The following is a 19151-nucleotide window of genomic DNA, read 5'->3' on the forward strand; positions in this document are numbered from 1 at the left end:
ACAAAGTCGGCCACATCCAACTTGTTGAAGTATCTTAGCATATGCAAACGCTACATGCCGTTTTCCGAGGGTCAAAGCTCTACTCAGCCTGGCATCAACGAAGAAGGAAAGCCGAAGTCTAGAAAGATAAGTGAGTCTACCTTCAGAGAAGCAACAAATGAGATGATGGTGATATCAGAGCTACCACTGAGCTTCATTGAAGGTGATGGTTGGAAACATTTTTGTGATAAGGTCAGTTAGACATTAGGTTATTATTTGAATGATTATTCTTTGAATTTAACTTTGGTTTCTAACTTCGAATTTTATAACTGCAGATGGAACTAGACAAACCAGTTTAAAGAAGGACATTAACAAGAGACATTGTTATGATGTACGTGCAGAGGAAAGCTGCTATGAAGAAGTGGTTTAAATTTTTTACTTATCTGTGTTTATTTCTATGTATAGTAAACACTTTTTCAGTTTAATTTGATTTTATGAAGTGTTTAGTTAGTTAATTTAGTTTAGGGGTTATGTTTAGGGTCTAGATGACTAACTCGTAAGTCGTCTGGTGAATAATTTAAACCAGACGACTTACATATAAGTCGTCCTAATATTCCCGCCTAAAATTTAAGAAAGTTTTATTCAGAAAAAAAAATTTACGAAACTAAAACTTAATATTAAAATGTTTTTTTTAAACTAAATGTTTACCTATATGTGTTTATTTTTGTGTATAGTAAACACTTTTAAGTGTAATTTGATTTTATGAAGTGTTTAGTTAGTTAATTTAGTTTAGGAGTTATGTTTAGAGTCTAAACGACTTACTTGTAAGTCGTCTAGGAAATCTTCTATTTTAGTTTCCCGTTAAAAATATTTTAGTTTCCCGCTAAAATATTTTAGTCTCCCGCTAAAAATATTAAAGTCTTCTGGACGACTTAAAAGTAAGTCGTCTAGAAAGTCGTTTGAATCAAAAATATTTAACCTAATTGGATTTTTTGTCTCTCTATATAAAGAAAAAATTACACATTCTCTCTTCTCCTCTCAAATGGCTGCAACAAAAATGTAATGTTCATCATTCTAAAACTCTCCGACCTCTCTCTAATCTCTTTGAATTTATAAACACCAAACTTTATATCAATTTATTGTTTTTGTATCATGTCTTTCTCACTAATCTATTTTGTTTTTGCAGGTTTTTCATCACATGGTTCTCATCTTCCACTCATTTAAAGGTAGATACATTAATTTTAGATATATATTTTTGTGTGTTCTATAAAAGTATATATATCTAATCTTCTACTCATTTTCTCTGATTTTAAGCCATTTGAACATTTTTAGATGTGCAGGTTTTTTAGATCTGGATTTGAATATGAAGGTTTTTCAGATCTGGAAGACTTCTGAGAAGTTTTCACGGAAGTCTTCTAAAATATAATGTTCCAGATGACTTCCAAGAAGTCTTCCAGACGATTTCCAGGAAGTCTTCTGAAAGTCTTCTAACAGAATCTTCTCCCATGTCTTTCCTTTTCATAACAAATCTGAGCGTTTTGGTAAGTTTTTATGTCTGATTTTTATTCCTTTGGTAACTTCTTGTTGCATAAAGTTCTTATCTTTTTTCCAAACTAAAACTCTCCAAACCCACTCTAATCTCTTTAACTTGAAAACACTAAACTTTAAATGAATTTTTCAGTTTTGTCTTATGTTTTTCTCACTAATCTATCTTTTTTTACAGGTTTTTAATCGGATGGTTCTCATCTTCCACTTGGATATGTACGTTGTGTGTTATATAAAAGCCCTGTTCTAAAACGCGGCCGCCGTGACCGGATTTGCAGCGGTTAAACGCTCGGCGGTCCCTGGCCGTGGCGATTGATCCCAACTCGGCGAACTAGGCGGCTGATACAAAAAAATCTTCGTTTTTCGTCATTCTGATACTTGAAATCGTTTAATAGATAGCTAATGTGTTGTTTTTAAGTGTAAATCGTGATTAAACAGCAACAATAGTTAAGATTAGAAGAATAAAATCAATGGCGGCGAGGAAGGAAAATTGCAGAACCTAGAAAACCCTAATGATTTAATGAGAAAGACGACAAGATATTTACAAAAATGCCACTCATTTATTTTTTGGTAAAAAAAGCAAAAAATAAGGAGAATGGGAGGTTTGAACTCGGGTCTAAGGGACATTAGAGTTAAACCGTTACCACTATGCCACCGCAACTTTCTCGGATATGAATACATAAACTACATATTATATATATACGTATTTAAAAATATAAAATAGACTTAAAACTAGGCCCCGCGTAATCCCCGATTAATCCCCGATTTTTTCTTTAGGCGCTAGGCCCAACCCGACCGCCCGACTAGCGCCTACCGCGTTCCGGAACAGGGTATAAAAGTATATCTATCTAATATTTCACTCATTTTCTCTTTTTTAAGCCATTTGAGCGTTTTTTGATATGCACGTTTTGCAGATCTGGGTTTGATATGCAGGTTTTTTCAGATCTGGAAGACTTCTCGGACGACTTACATGTTAGTCGTATAAAATATAATGCGCTAGATGACTTCCAGAAGTCTTCCAGACGACTTCCCGGAAGTCTTCTGACGAAGTTTTCTTTCATATCAAGTGGAGTCCAAGCTTGTCTTTGTAGATGAATGATCTATAATAGTTTTGTTTGTGTTCTGTTTTGTGATTTGCATGTATACTACTTTAGTTGTGATGTTTTTATAAATTTGAAGAGATGTTAATGAAAAAATCTGGTAATTATGTTCATTTTCACAATATTATCTTGCCAAAATTACTTGACATAATTGAAGTTATTGATACAACTTCTATAGCAAAACACAATAACACAAAAAAATTAATCAAATTTATTACAACTAAGGGAGAAGAATTCTCAAGAAAACTTAGTCAAATTCACAAAAGATCAAACATTTCACTAATTTAAAAACTAGCATAGAAGACACTAAACCACATAACTTGATATTCTTGAAATTACTTAATATTTTTGAAATTTAAAATACATATCTTGATACTTACCACTCTTGAAATATACAAATTTTACAATAGTTAACGTAGACGGAAGTCTTCTAGACGACATCGTATGAAGTCTTCTCTCATTAGTTAAAAAATTTAATTAACATGAATGTTGGTAACCTCATAAATATCATCAATTAAGTTATAAATTTCATTCAATAGCTAAAATATTGATTCCTAAAACATGAATTAACAAGAAAATGTTAAAAATTCTTTATAGTTTTAGAGAAAATACAAGTTTATTAAACATTGAAGCAGACGACTTTCACGGAAGTCGGCATGACGACGTCCAGTTAAGTCGTCTTTGAGGTCATTTTTCCAATTAAATTTTTACAAAGGACAACTTTCATAGAATTCGTCTCAACAGCAGATTTCTTTGGAAGTCGTCCGTTGTAAATATTAGCATAATTTTGTTTTAAAAAAATCTCCAGATGACCATCGACGACTTCCATATAAGTCATCTAGGATAAAAATGTTAGTTTTGTATTTGACCGGATTGTGTCAGAAATTTGACTTTTCCCGGACGACTTACATGTAAGTCGTCTAGTAGAAAACTAAAAAGTCAACATTTTATTAAAACTAGACGACTTACATGTAAATCGTCTCAGGTTAATTTTACAATTGAAATATTAAACAAATTTTTTTTTCTGGACGACCTACACGGAAGTCGTCCGTCTGACGACTTACACTTCAGTCGTCCAAGATAACCAAGGTTTGACCAGAATCTTGGAATAAAATCTTGGACGACTTTCGTGTTAGTCATCAACTGGATGACTTCCGTGTTAGTCATCGAGAATAAATTAAATATTTAAGTTTTATTTTTCAATTGCAAAACTAACCTGAAACGACTTACATGGAAGTCGTCTAGAAAATAATAAAATATTGATTTTTGGTTTTCTACGGAACAACTTATATGTAAGTCGTTCAAGAAAAGTCAAATTTCTGACACAATCCGGTCAAATGCAAAACTAACTCGTTTACCTTAGACTAGACGACTTCCATGTAAGTCATCCCGAATTTTATTTTTTACATAGAAAGATGGACGATTTTCATGTAAGTCGTCTAGAAAAACACATTTGAAAAGTCAATTGCAAAACTAACATCTGCTTTGACCAGAAGACTTCCAAGTAAGTCGTCTAGACGAATTCTATGGAAGTCGTCTGGACGAACAGATCTGGGGAAAAAATCGATTTCATTCCTTAAACTAGTGAAATAACTTCCTTAGCTCCCAGAAGTCTTCACCAAGAACCCAAAAACTCAAACGAAAGTGACCCACCAAGAATCGTAAGTTTCAATGTCCCTATGAACCATAAATAAAATTAGAATCAAAATTTTGGGTTTTTATGGATGAATATGGAGAGAAAGTGAAAGAGATGTTATCTTTAGTTGATAAGAATGGAGAAAAAAATGAATTAGATAACGATTTATTTGCATTAAGAGCTTCAACTTGGTTGTTCATGGTGGTTGGTGAATTGATGACAATGACAATCTTGTAAATAGTTGAAGATGATGAGGTTGAGAGAGGGTAAAAATAATATTTTCGAAAAGAAAAAAAAAGTCAGTGGTAATTTCGTGAATATTATGAACTTTTGAGGTAAATAGAAGAAAAAAAAATTTCAAAGAAAAAAGTTAGTTTTGTGTTTGATTTTGAGTTTTGAGTTACTTTTGCAAATAGCCCTATAATATAAGTCATGTAGACATAGAGATGTCAATTGGGTTCTCTCGTCCCGTCCCGTCCCGGACCGCTGCGGGTTTGTCTTCGGGCGGGACACGACGGGCCTGTCCCACGCGGGATGCGGTTCTGAAAATAGCTGCCCAATCCCGTACCGCATTCTTTGTAGGCCTTCGCGGGCCGTCCCGCGGGATATCGGATATTACACTATTTACTTCTTCCTGCACGAACAAACATAAACAACAATGAGTTTCTGCAGGAACAAACACCAAACAATAATGACTTGATCATAGCAAAGTCTATTTCATTCACTTAAGACAATTTTTTTTATTGTGTGTACGTATACGTATACCATGAAGCACAATACCATGAAGTATTTTAATTATCAAGCACAATGCGTGTACGTACACGTGTCTAGGACAATTGGATAATCAAGAACAATTTAATTATCAAGCACAATACCATGAAGAAACAATACGTGTACGTGTAGCTATGGAGATTAGTCTTTCAGCTGATATGTATCATTGTTATATGCATATATAGATTAGTTGACAAGGCTGTAACTACATATAGCATAGTCTTGTTGCTGACTTGATAATAGCAAAATCTCTTTCATCTTATCTTAACCAAAACACTAATGTAATAAAGCAAAACACAAGAAATCTCGCATTGTAATAAAACAATTCATAGTACTAAAAACAAAATCAATCAATTTAAGTAAGAAATCTCACATTGTAATAAAGCAAAACACCAAATCAATATAAAGCAAAACACCAAATCAAACTTTGATCATCTTCATCTTCCCCATTAACGATGGACTCAAATGATGGTAATTTCTCTTTTTCACCATCACCATCGATTTCTTCATCTGCAAATATCAGAAACTTCCTTTACTTAGGATAAAGAATAATGGTAATTTAAAAAAAATGTATATAATGTGAGTTATTTACCATGTGCATAAGATTCGTATCCCTTAATCCAATAGGATGCATATCAGAGCTTGCACATTTTTTGGGAATAGACGGCTCCTATATTTATTCAGAACTTGTGATCTGTGACCTAACTCCTAAGATACGTGAGTGGTAGGGTTTTCATAATTTGTTAACATTTTTAATAAAAATTTAGAAAAAATATACTTAAACTTTAAAACGCCAAGGAAAAAATTCTCAAACGACAAACAAGCATAAACATTCTCCACACGTGAAGCTTGTGGTCCTGAAGCCTCCTTGTTCACCATAGGAGGATCTTCATGACCAATAACACTTTGGTCTTTTGGCTGCTCAAAGGAAAACGGAATAGGCGAAGGCGGCTTTGGCTGCCCGGTAGAAGAAGAGGTGACAGCATCCGGGAGATTCAAGAGCTTCCTCACATTATTATATACACACACAATATGTCACATCAAAACTCTTTTATCTCACGTCTCAAGACTCTGTGGGAAAGAGAGAGGGGAGGGGACTTGCCTAATCCATACCCAAGAGTAAACAGGTTGGAAGTGAGCCAGTAACAAAACAATGCATGCCCAAAAAAAATCATTGCTTATTATCAACATCAAAGAGTCAAGAGAGGGAGGGAGAGTAATAGTTACCTTTTCAATGCCCATCAGAATTGGAATAGAGAGAAAGGCAATGATTCTTGAGAATTTCTTCATAGTTCCAGCTACTGGATTCCCTTCCATACCTTCCTGCAAGTTCGACTAGAGACAGAAAAACAATACAAGACTTGCTTTCAATATATATTAGGTCTGAAGATAAGGATTTGTAAAGAGCTCCTACTACCTCCACCATATGAAAGTGATGGCGGTGAGAAGTGACAAGATATATGTAGTATCTGCAGTGGTGAGATCAGTAAACCAAAGAGTTCCACCGGTTTTAAATGACGGTACTTTCTCAGCCATGTTCCTGATCTGTATGTAGACAAAAGCATCAATCATTGAACGCACAGAAAAACAATGATAGGAGTCAAGTGAGATCAAACTAATCTTACAGCGAAGAAAAAGCTGATGAAGATGGCAAGCCTCTCAACAGATTTCCTCTCAGTTTATTTTTGCTTCAGGAGGTTCTGGACTTGGATCCGTTGCATCAGAGAAGCTCCGGTGGAGGCTTGATGAAGCAGAGAAGCTCCGGTGGTGGCTTGATGAAGCAGAGAAGCATCGGTGGTGGCTTGATGAAGCAGAGAAGCATCGGTGGTGGCTTGATGAAGCAGAGAAGACGAGAAGCTCCGGTGGTGGCTTGATGAAGCAGAAAAGCTCCGGTGGTGGCTTGATGAAGCAGAGAAGACATAATCAAGGAGAAGCTTAGGGACACTTGCTCTGATCACTGAAAAAAAAAAAAAACTCACTTTCAATAACATATTCATCACTTTCTAAATCAATGTTGTTTACACTTACCATCAAAGACATAAGCTTGGATTTGGCTCCTAGTGTTACTAAGTTTGTAAACGCATCAGTAGTCTTTTAAAACACAATCACAATCACACTCACATACTAATCGCCTTTTCAAACAGACAAGTAACAGTTAACAATAAAACCATAAAAGTTTCTAATAGAACAGCTCATACAGTTTCAAACATCAAGCCACAAGAAAAAACAGAACATGAACTAAACATTTAAAATCGATTAAATCCGAAGCTAAGCTAAGCACAATCACACTCACATCAAGAACAATGACTTAATATCAGATTAAGAATCATCATGTTTCAATGGACCATTTTAACATTTACGAAGTACACATGCAGAGATTGTAATCAAAAGATAAAGTCTAGAATTCATGAGCGAAAGAAATTTTATACCTTTTGGTGGAACGAAAAGGAAGAGAAGCTCCTCTGCTGCAGATTGAACACGATGTGGTCACCAGAAGCATTGTCGCCTGTCGGACATCAAACGGCCATCGTCGGAGCTCCATCTTCCCACAGCCATCATCGGAGCTCCATCTCTTCCAACGGCCATAGTCGGAGCTCCATCTCTTCCCACGGCCATCATCGTCATCTCTTCCCACGGCCATCATCGTCATCTCTTCCCATGGCCTCGTCGGAGCACCATCTCGTCCCACTCTCTCTTTCGTTTTGTTTTCAGGTGACGAAAGCAACTGAAGCGTCTAGCGATTCATCTGGGCCTTCCCGCGGTTGTCACGGGCCGTCCCACTTTAAACCCGGTACCGTGCAAGCCCCATCCCGCAAAGCCCGTTTTTTGCGGGTCATGAATTCCTAGGCCCAATCCCGCCCCGCACCAAACCCTTACGGGCCAGGCCCGCGGACCAGTACCCAGTTTGACATTTGTATGTAGACATACCTATTATAGAATTACATAATAAATAACACTAAATTACATTAAATTATTAGTAATTTTTATTATATAAATTTAAATATTTTAGTATATAAATAAAAAAATTCACACAATTGTGTGGATCAAGATCTAGTAAATATTATATTTAATATTTCCAAAATGACAAAATGAATACAATAACCATGTTAATTTATAGTTCATTATTAATTTTGTAAAATAGAAAAAAGAGAAGAGAGGAATAATATACATAAAAATGATATATACTTATCAAAATATATACCTTTCCAATTTAATTACATAAACGGTATTTATGTTAATGAAACTTCTTACATCGATAGCTGAAAACTATATATATAATGTTTAGAAGTTTTTGTTGTTTTAAAATGTAAGATATTTTTTATGTTAAATTTTATTCTATTAAAAATTACTTAATCAATTATACTCATTTATAATTGATGAAATTATTTTTAATTTATAACTGTAAAATACTTTTTAGAGACAATTAAATTTCTTATTCTTATGCTTTAAGTCAAATTTCATATATTATGAAACAAAGGAATATAAACTTACAAACTAAATAGATATATACATAGAATGAGTAAAGAAAATCACTATTTTTTCAAACAATATTACAGTGTCGCTGTTATTCATTAAATAATGTTGAAGTGTATGGATCATAATAAAATCAAGCCGTGAAAATTTCGCGTTGATGACTCAATACTGCGTCACGTGAGATCTTGAAGTCTTAACCACTCACTTGGTTACAAGCATCTCCGAATCAAACAAAATCTAGTTTAGTTTATGGTGAAAATGAGATAACAGAGGGACCACATAAATCAATAAAACAAGTTTTAACTGTTGAAATAACATAATCCATCAACTAAATTTCCAAATGATTGTTGCTTGGTTAGCGCATAACAAGCAATTGATATGAACGGTGCTGAACAAAATATATTTATCAACAATCATACGATATTAATAAATTCTTATATGTAATATTTTGTATTCTTTGATGTCAGTTACTATATCAAGTATGGGTAATTATCTCACTTTTTTTTTTTGTGATCAATGGATTAAAAGTTTTTTATAACAAGATACAAATGACTATAAAACAATATGAGTAGAAAATCTTATTAATATATATTCAGATTAATATATATATATAAATATTTAAATTTTAAATTTTGCATTGATCAAGTATTCAGAACTTAATATTTTTGTTTTAAAATTTGCATCATTTTTTTTAAATAATTATAAATTATTAAAATTATTAAAAATCCGATACTGAATTTACTATCAATAGTTTAAAAAATTTGTTATAAAAAATACAAATGACTAAAAAACCATATGAGTAGGAAACCTTATTTAACTAGTAATCATATTAAAAATATACCATATATCTATGTTACTATCATTTAAATTTAATTATGTATTATATAAAATATATAAAAATGACTGCTTAGATTTATTTTACGTAAAATGATTGTAAAAAAATAACAATAATTGTGTTGGTTTATTTGCTCATACCAATTTAATTATATATGTACTAGGTGTTGATTTTCAATTATTCAATATATATTTATAATATGTAAAAATAATAGTACATAAAAGTATTTGTATATACAATTCATCCTATAGAAGACATAAATCTTAACTTAGTAAATATGTATTCCATAATGAGACAGTGTATTGCTAACACAGCACATTATAGGGCTACTATCTATCTATAACAATAAAGTAGAGTATTCTCCCTTCTCCTACTGCCACATCACCATGGAGAGAAGGGCAAATTGCAACACGTGTCATGGTTAAAATTTCAAGTTTTCGAATGATTGTGCCTTTTCTGAACTGGGCATTTGGTTTGCATTTTTTTTTATCATAGAGAAGTTACGTTTGGGCTTTTACATAACATTCAGTCCATTGAAATCTAAATTTTCATCTTCTTCTCAGTTTCGAACTTTTCATCTCCAGACGAAATCTCCAGCCGTCGATCAAGTGACTGTAACATCTCCAGGTTGCAATAATGATAGCATTCAATCAGATGAACTCTGAATCGGCAGCCTTATCCTTCCTGATTCCAAGCGTTTGTCATCTTATTCATACATTATAAATATGAACCTGAAGAGAGGAATCGGTACATCTCTTTCTCTCCCAATTTTCTAAAATTCTGAACTCAGTAAGATCCTCTTCGATCATGACCAACCCTCAATTGCTTCTGTCTGATTTAAAGGTTGGTAATTTCAGGGAGACTGTTGTGACAGGGTCCTCCGTTTTTGGGAAGCATGGAACCTGAAGAAGGGTGGAGAGGAGAGCTTATGGGGTGGACAGGGTTATATTAGATGAGAAGATATTTGTTCACATCTGAATCTATGATTGCTTCATACCTAGATGAGAAGGTTTGTTCTGCTTTTTATTTATACTTCTCGAGTCTTCTACTTATGTCTTGAATCTGACTATACATGTGCAAAGGCAGGAAAACAATGAAAGATATCTACACAGATGTAGTTGTATCAAGTAGGTATGGAAAATACAAGTTCGTTTTCCACGACGACCATATGTGCGATGTTAGGCTTCTCAATAATCTCTAAAGGACGTGAACAGTCACGTGTAACATTGAATAATTACAATGCTATTCAGATTAGTCAAGCTAACAACATGGGGTTTGAGACAAATGTTACTGATGTGTTTTGCTATGAGTTGACTAAGAAGTATCAGGTTGGTGAAGATGAACTCTAATATTAGTAGACCGGTTTTCTTATCAATGTTATGATCTGTTTTAAAAAAAAATATTTATTTGTCTTGGATGATGATGGCTCATCCGAACTCTGTTTGTGTAAACTTCTTCTATAGCTCTATTCATATGTCACTTCACCACTGCCATCAGCTTCACCGAGATGACTATGTTTGTTGGATACATGCTTGTCAGATCCTCCACAGCCCTCTTCTGCTAGCTTTCGTGTGGCACAACCTGCAATAATCAAATCAGATTTAACCAGTAAGCAGAGGAAAAACACTCAAAATTGTGATAAAGGCTTGACTTAGCTTCTTTGGATGTCTGAAGGAATTTTTTTTTTATTGATCAAATGTGTGAAAGAATTTCCATCCATCATATTTGTAGATGTAATTATTGTCTTGTCCTGAAACTCATCACTTTTGGATCCAGTCCACTAATCAACACCTTTATATTTACTGAGGTAGCTCCAAAGTTTACAGCCTGCGTACGAATTTGGAAGTCAAAACACATTTTAAAAGAATCAGATAACTCAGGCTCTATACTTTCTGCATATATTTTCCCCGACGTACCTTTATGTGTATGTAATCTCGCCATTTCCACAATGTCACTGCAACAAAGAAAGCATGAAAGATGTTTTGCTCATTTGGTGTTTTAAGTTGTGATCAAAAGCCCGGAACCTGGGTAGACAAAAAAAACTGAAGAAACAATTTCTTTTCAAGACCAATGAAAAATGCAACTTCTGCAAGAGCGGCGAGAAGGCATTCTATGCTAGCATCTTCACCAAACTCACCATATTTACTGGCAAAAGCCTTCAAACAAAGTTACACGAGAGAGAAAAAATTGACAAAGCATAAAAGCTTCATTTGGTCTCTTCTCGGAGTTACGTTTTGTTTAATCTATTAGCCCTCCTTTGGACCTTGCATGAAGTGCTGTTGAATTGATGATACATAGCAAACGACTTGGTTCCCTATAAAGTTGTAATTTAAATTAGAATTAGAAAAAAATAGAAAACAAAATAAATAAAAATAAATTAGAATTAGAATTTTAGAAGCAAATAACTCAGTAATATATAAGTCAAATGTACTTATAATACAAAGTAGTCATTTGTATTTTATTCCAAAATCTAGAAAGACTAATATATTATTCATGAATATATTTATTTTGCAGATCAGAAAAAAAAAGAATATATATTTAGTTTTTACTAATTTTATTAATTTCAAAAAAAATTGATGCGAAAAGGATTAATAGCTAAATCATATATTTGACTATTATATCAAAATAACTTAAAATCAAATTCAAAACCAATAGTACAAGATGTTTCAAAATACTCTTATGTAAAAAATAATATATTAATTATGAGAAGATCAAACTTTACTTATTTTTCAAACTTTCTAAAATAAATGTACCGTAAGTGAAATAAAAACAAAACACCCTCATATTTTTTTACAATAATATGCCATAGAAAATTTGGTTTTAAAATTAAAAAAATCGTTTTAAATTCCATATTAACAGCTAAAATATGTATTTAAATTTTTATGTCAAAATCATTATAAAAATAATATTAAAAAGGTGTGAATCATCAAAAATATAAAACACATTAAAATTGTAATTAAAAAATAATTTATCCACGCTCAATAGCAAAACACATTCTCATATAAACAAAAACACTGTCAAACTTCTAGAAGAAAAAAATCACACTACTTCCCAAAAATTATACCATCTCCACCACTCTTCTAGCTTTACCAAGAACACAAACAATTAACATATACACACAATACATTTAATTTTCCCGTCAAAAACACATTCAACTAATAATACATATACCCCGCACGAAGCGCGGGCACACTTCTAGTACACAATAATTGTGTTGGTTTATTTGCTCATACCAATTTAATTATATATGTACTAGGTGTTGATTTTCAATTATTCAATATATATTTATAATTTTATAATATGTAAAAACTATAAATAAATAATAGTACGTAAAAGTATTTGTATATACAATTCATCCTGTAGAAGACAGAAATCTTAACTTAGTAAATATGTATTCCATAATGAGACACTGTATTGCTAACACAGTACATTATAGGGCTACTATACATACACGCTCTTTAACAAAATAGCTCTCACAATAAATTATTTTTGTCATCAGTGATGATATTACTACGATGGTATAAAAATAGATGTTGTTTTTTTTTGAAGAAACTAGGGGGTTGTTTCTTAGATAACCAAGTTTATTGTAAATTTGCAAAACAAATATGGTGACAAAACAACCATTAGTAAATAATATAAACTAGGTAATAATTTGTGTCATGCACAAGTTGAAATATTTATAAAACTTATTTGTAGGAAACATCTGCCATCTATGCCAATGTTCCAGGTAGACATACAATCACCAGTGGTTAGACGATTGCACAATCAAGCCACATACAAAACCAAAATTTAGGTGTAGCTTTTCAAACCAGAGGCTTTTATGCCAAAGAAACTATTAGGGAATCCTATTGTGATTAAGATGACTTGTTGATAAGCTCTATTGAGTTAACGATATACATATGTTGTTAGAGATAAACATGAGTAGAAGTCAGTCATAGTCTTGTATATAAGTCGTACAATGTTCTAATGAATACAAGTTAAAAGTTTATCATACAATCTCTACTTTACATGATATCAGAGCAATAACTATCCTGAAACCTAAATTTTTTTTTTCCGATTCATTAGCAAATCAAGTTAGATGGCTGGTGAAGAAGAGTCCTCTGCAAGTAAAAGCAGTGCTCAAGTTGAGCAAGGTAACGTGGGCGCAGTGAGCTCAACTCCATACTCGTTGTTTGCGTCGGATAACCCTGGAGCATTAATAACTTCGGTGGTCTTTACTGGCGACAACTACAATGAATGGTCTACAGAGTTAACCAACGCCTTGAGAGCTAAAACAAAATTAGGGTTTATCGATGGAACAATACCTAAACCGTCCATTGATGACCCAAAATTTGATCTTTGGTGTTTGGTTAATTCCATGATTGTTGGCTGGATTCGATCGTCCATTGAAGCGAAAGTTCGGTCAACATGTCTGATTCTCACAAACTCTGGGAGAATTTGAAGAAGCGTTTCTCAGTAGGAAAAAAAGTCCGAGTTCATCATCTGAAAGAACAGCTGGCGTCGTACATGGTCAATCGGTGATGGACTACTATGGGCGTTTAGCAAAGATGTGGGAGGAGCTAGATACGTATAAGCCTCTTCCAGCTTGCGATTGCAGTGCGGCTGCGAAGTATGAGAAAGAAAGAGATGAAGAAAAAGTCCATCAGTTTGTCATGGGAATTGAGAAATCCAGGTTTGGAGGAGTTTGTCAAGGAATCATATCTAGTGATTCCTTAGTTGATCTTGGAGAAGCGTAGGCTAAAGTAATTCGAGATGAGCAACGACTTGCATCATTTAAAGAAAGAGAAGTTCAGCAAAGTGCAGTCGGTTTTGTCGCAAAGAAGAATCAGGTTGATTCATCTCAGCGACGATCTTCCCAGTGTTCTCATTGCGGTCGCAAAGGACATGAGAAAGCTAATTGTTGGCAACTGGTTGGTTTCCCAGACTGGTGGGAAGAGCGTTCTGATAAACAAGAAAATAGAGGTTCTCAGAGTAACAGAGGACGTGGTTCTTCAAGTTCTGATCGAGGGAGAAGTAGTGGACCAAAAGCTCACAATGCTCATGCGACGTCTTCTAATGATTCGAGTTTTCCAGTATTCACAGAAGAGCAATTGAAAGCTCTTACACAGATGATAAATCAGAGAACTAAGTCATCTTCCGATAAGTTGTCTGGTAAGCCATATGGAGATTTGCTACTAGACACTGGAGCCTCTCATCATATGACTGGAGAGCTCTCGGTTCTTAATAATATTACCAGCATATCTCCATGTACGGTGGGCTTTGCAGATGGAAATAAGACGTTTGCTACCCATATTGGCGTGTTTCATCTTTCTAAAAACATCACACTATCTAATGTGTTGTTTGTACAAAACCTCAACTGCTCGCTCATATCAGTGTCCAAGCTTTTACGTCAAACAAATTGTCTTGCACTTCTATCAGATACGATTTGTATATTACAGGATTGTTTCACGAGGACGCTGATTGGAGCAGGTGAATAGAGAGATGGGGTTTATTACTTCAAGGACGTCATGGCAGCTAGAGTTCACATTGCTGAGAAGACTGTTAAAGAAGTTGATCAGTATCGTTGGCACCAGTGGCTAGGGCATCCAGCGTTTTCAGTGTTGAGTTTGTTACCTTTGTCATTTTCTACTAATAAGTCGTTAGCTCATAGTCCTTGTGACACATGTTTTCGAGCAAAACAGACAAGATAATTATTTTATCAAAGTTTGAATAAAACTAAAGAGTGTTTTGAGATGATTCACTGTGACGTATGGGGTCCTTATCGAACATCTTTTGTGGCAACTCCACAACAAAACGGTCGTGTTGAGAGAAAACACATACATGTTCTTAATGTAGCAAGGTCATTGCTATTTGGAGGAAATGTGCCGGTTCGTTTTTGGGGTGAGGCAATACTAACAACTTCTCATCTCATCAATAGAACTCCATATGGCTTACGAGTTACTGTACGGAGAAAAACCATCCTATGAGCATCTCAGAGTATTTGGAAGTTTGTGTTTTGTGCATGCTAAGTCAAGGGACAAGGATAAGTTCGGTTCAAGAAGCAGAAGGTGTGTGTTCCTTGGCTATCCATTCAGTCAAAAAGGATGGAAAGTATTTGATCTTGAAACAGAGGAGTTTCTCATATCTCGTGATGTTATATTCAAGGAAACAGAATTTTCGTTCTCCTCTCAGTCATCAGCTCCGACGATGAGTCAGTTACCAACACAAGTCCCACTTGATGATGACTGGGAAATCACGAATTTGTCTCCTATTGTAGACAGGGGGAGTTCAGTTTCTGTTAGTAGTACGCCAGTATCATCTACTGATCAGATAACCACTTCGCAAACAGAGGAGCAAATTGATTCACCTGATAAGTCACCATCGTCTCCGGCTCAATCATCTCAGGAAGGTACAGTTCAGAAGACTACAGATTCAGTGTCAGCTGGTCCTGAGTCTCCAATCAATATCGCTCAACCTGAAACATCTGGTCATGGTCGACGAGCGCGAGTTCCATCAGTTAAGCTCAAAGACTACGTCACATACAATGCGGTTAGTTTGGAAGACCCCTTTCTCTCCCGCCTGTTCTGCATCTTCTTCGTCGCGTAACGGTCCAGGTACGACACCTTACCCTCTGAATGATTATGTGTCTGATCTAAAGTTCTATGTCTCCCATCAAGCTTTCTTAGCAGTGGTTACGGCTGGAGTAGAACCACGAACGTTTTCAGAAGCTATTAAAGATAAAGTACGGAGAGACTCTATGAAAAAGGAAGTGGTCGCACATGAAGAGCTTGGTACATGGGAGTTAGCAAGTCTTCCTCCAGGAAAACGTGCTATTGCATCTAAATGGGTACACAAGATTAAGTATAATGCGGACGGCACCATTGAACGTCACAAGTCGCGACTGGTTGGCTGTGGAAACAAACAGGTTGCAGGTGACGACTATGGAGAGACGTTTGCGCCATTAGTTAAAATGGCAACGGTTCGAAGCTTGCTCAGTCTAGTTGCAGCAAAGAGCTGGGAAGTACATCAAATGGATGTTCACAATGCTTTCTAGCATGGTGATCTTGAAGAGGATGTGTACATGCGCTTACCGCCTGGTTTTACACACGAAGATCCACGCAAAGTTTGTCGACTTCGTAAAGCAATATATGGTTTGAAGCAAACGCCTCGTTTCTGGTTTGCTAAGTTATCTACTGCCCTGATCGAGTTTGGTTTTGTGCAAGCATATTCAGATTACTCGTTATTCACATACATGTTTGGGTTAAAAACGGTTATGACGAAGTTAACATCCAAATATCCATAAAAATTAGCATAAACATTTTTTACGGAAAGTAATCTTCGTACAAAAGAATTTTTACGATGAACTTTGCGATAAAATCTTGCACTAAACACGATTGATTCGTCAAAACTAAACGCCGATAATCCAAGGACACGTTCGCAAATATCAGAACAAGGTCGCTACATAGCGACCGAACCAGCACGTTCGGTCACTATGTAGCGACCGAACAAGACGTCAGTTCGGTCGCTACGTAGCGACTGAACAAGCAGCCTGTTCGTTCGCTACGTAGCGACCGAACAAGCACCATGTTTGGTCACTACGTAGCGACCGAACAAGCACCCTGTTCGGTCGCTACGTAGCGACCGAACTGTAACGAACATCCATCAGCGGAACAATCCAACTCCGTGCATTCTCGTCTGCTCCTCAATGCTACCTCTCCTGTACCACGGACATATCACTTCTCACATCGTTCCGATTGGAGTTACCGTTGGGACTTTACGATTTGTTTTTATCAAAAAGAAATCGTAACAAATGTTTTATACGGTCCACGAGGTCTAAAACGCGATAAGAAACCCACTTACGATTCTTTAAGAGCAAGCCCATAGATTCTATGACGGTTTATATTTTTTATTTATTAAAAAAATATAAAGATAAGTTTCCGCAGAAGAGAAAATTGTTAAGTTTCCGCGGATAAACCCGAAGATAGGAAAAATGGAATATATCCATTTTTCATCTAAGACGGCTTAAACCGACCCTAGAGGAGTATATAAGGAGTTCTAGGAAAGAAGCACAAAGGGAGAAGTTTTTCAGAGCAAACTTAGCACTTAGAGCATTTAGGCAATTTTCCGTTTTCGTTATTCGAGCTGCGACTCAACCAGGGTTTCATAGTCTTAGGACATTAGAACTAGGGATCTCGCCGACAGCTCTCGTAGCCAAGGCTATTACCTTGTTGTAACGCTCATACGCGGAATCGGAATAAGACTCATTTTTGCTCTTTTTACGATTTCTTATTTTTCTCGTTTTTATTGTTCGTGTTATGATTGCTTGGCGTGTGGTATTAGCAAATATCCCGGACCTCTGGGAAATTAGGGTTTTCCTAATTTCCTTATTTAAAAGGAAATCGACGGTGTGAATTTCGGTTCCCACAGTTTGGCGCTAGAAGGAGGGGGGGGGGGGGGGGGGTCAGCCACAACACGCTCAACCAAACATGACAGTTGACGACGCGAACAACTTGCAGACTCCTCTAAACGGAGGAAGCAATAACAATCAAAACACTCCAGCAGCAGCCGTCTCCGCGGCCAACGCAGTAGCTAACGCCGCGACGCTCGAGGAGTTCAAAAAGATGTTCTCCGCCTATGAAAAAAAGTGGGAAGAACAGGACAAATTCGTGGATACCTTGACCAAAAAGGTTGAAACTTTATCAAGGACCCGTGTAGTCCTCCTTCACGGATCGACAAGGATTCGCAGAAGAAAACTTGACTTTGCCACTCCGCTCGATAGGCCTGGAACTTCGCGGGAACGTCCTTCAGGTCAAAATCCCAGCGAAACATCCCCGGTCAAGAAACGGAATCTTGAAAACCCTCAGTCTCCCGCAAAGGATACATAGGACAATGAAGTCGAGCGTGTCAACTTGGATCCAAGCAACTTTCCAACGATACGGAAGAAGACGCTGACACGCCTTTCAAATCCTCCTAGCTGTAGATCCTACAATCTACACTAAATATTTTGTAGTATTTTGAGATGTAAACTGGGGAATTTAGAAAGAGTGGGGAACGAGATCCTTAGAACACAACGATATAATCAGACAATTGTAAGTAAAAATGGACTTTATTGAATAGAGAGATCAATTACAATAACTGGGAGAGATTGCTAACTAAAGGAGATCGAAGATCGATTACAATAAGAAAAGGGTAAACAAAGAGTTTGATGTGAATAGTGTGCTCTCTCTAGGGTTTTGGACTTGTCTCTTTACGTCGACTTAGAGCTCTTCTTATACTCAGTTGACTCTGCTGAAAGCTCAACCGATTCTGCGATCTCGTGTTATCCTCGATCTCATCTCCCCTTTGATCTCTTCACTCCGAGCTTGCTGTGGGCTTTAAATCTGTTCGGCCTCGTTTCTATCTCGGCCCATTAAGGATGATACCGAAATTGGATCCAACATTTGTCCCCCAATCTCTTCTCGTTGGGACGGTTAAGAGATGACCGTTTTGATCCGGGTTTTGTCGTTATACTTGTTTCACCCATTAGCTCGCGCGTTTTGGTTTGACGCGTAACGGCTACTTCGTCGCTTTTTAGGGCAAACCTAATCGACGCTTGATTTTATCGAGAGAAGCGATAGAGCCGTTAGGATTTGCCGAGATTTATAAATACTCGAAGGCTCCTCTCTTGCTCTCATCTTTGATTCCTTATTTTTCTTCTAAGATTTGCGAATCCTTTTTTCCTTCTCTGTCGCGATGGCTTTATCGTTCTCTTTTCCTTGCCCGATAACCACATCTGATAAACTCGAAGAGCTTTATATTAAGTACGGAGTTGATCGTGCTGTTGTTACCGATT

At 35.9% G+C, this 19151-nt stretch overlaps 1 long non-coding RNA gene across 1 annotated transcript; it reads right to left on the reverse strand.

Moving 5' to 3' along the window:
- Positions 1 to 5264: 5264 nt before the first annotated feature.
- LOC106434985 lies at positions 5265 to 7796 on the reverse strand. Its single transcript, XR_007323394.1, has 6 exons — positions 7461 to 7796; positions 6657 to 6988; positions 6449 to 6576; positions 6259 to 6366; positions 5624 to 6133; positions 5265 to 5541 (listed from the first exon to the last, which is right to left on the reverse strand). It is a non-coding gene; the product is annotated as an uncharacterized LOC106434985 (long non-coding RNA).
- Positions 7797 to 19151: the final 11355 nt, after the last annotated feature.

This window comes from Brassica napus, chromosome C5, assembly GCF_020379485.1.
Source record: "Brassica napus cultivar Da-Ae chromosome C5, Da-Ae, whole genome shotgun sequence".
Classification (NCBI taxonomy): domain Eukaryota; kingdom Viridiplantae; phylum Streptophyta; class Magnoliopsida; order Brassicales; family Brassicaceae; genus Brassica; species Brassica napus.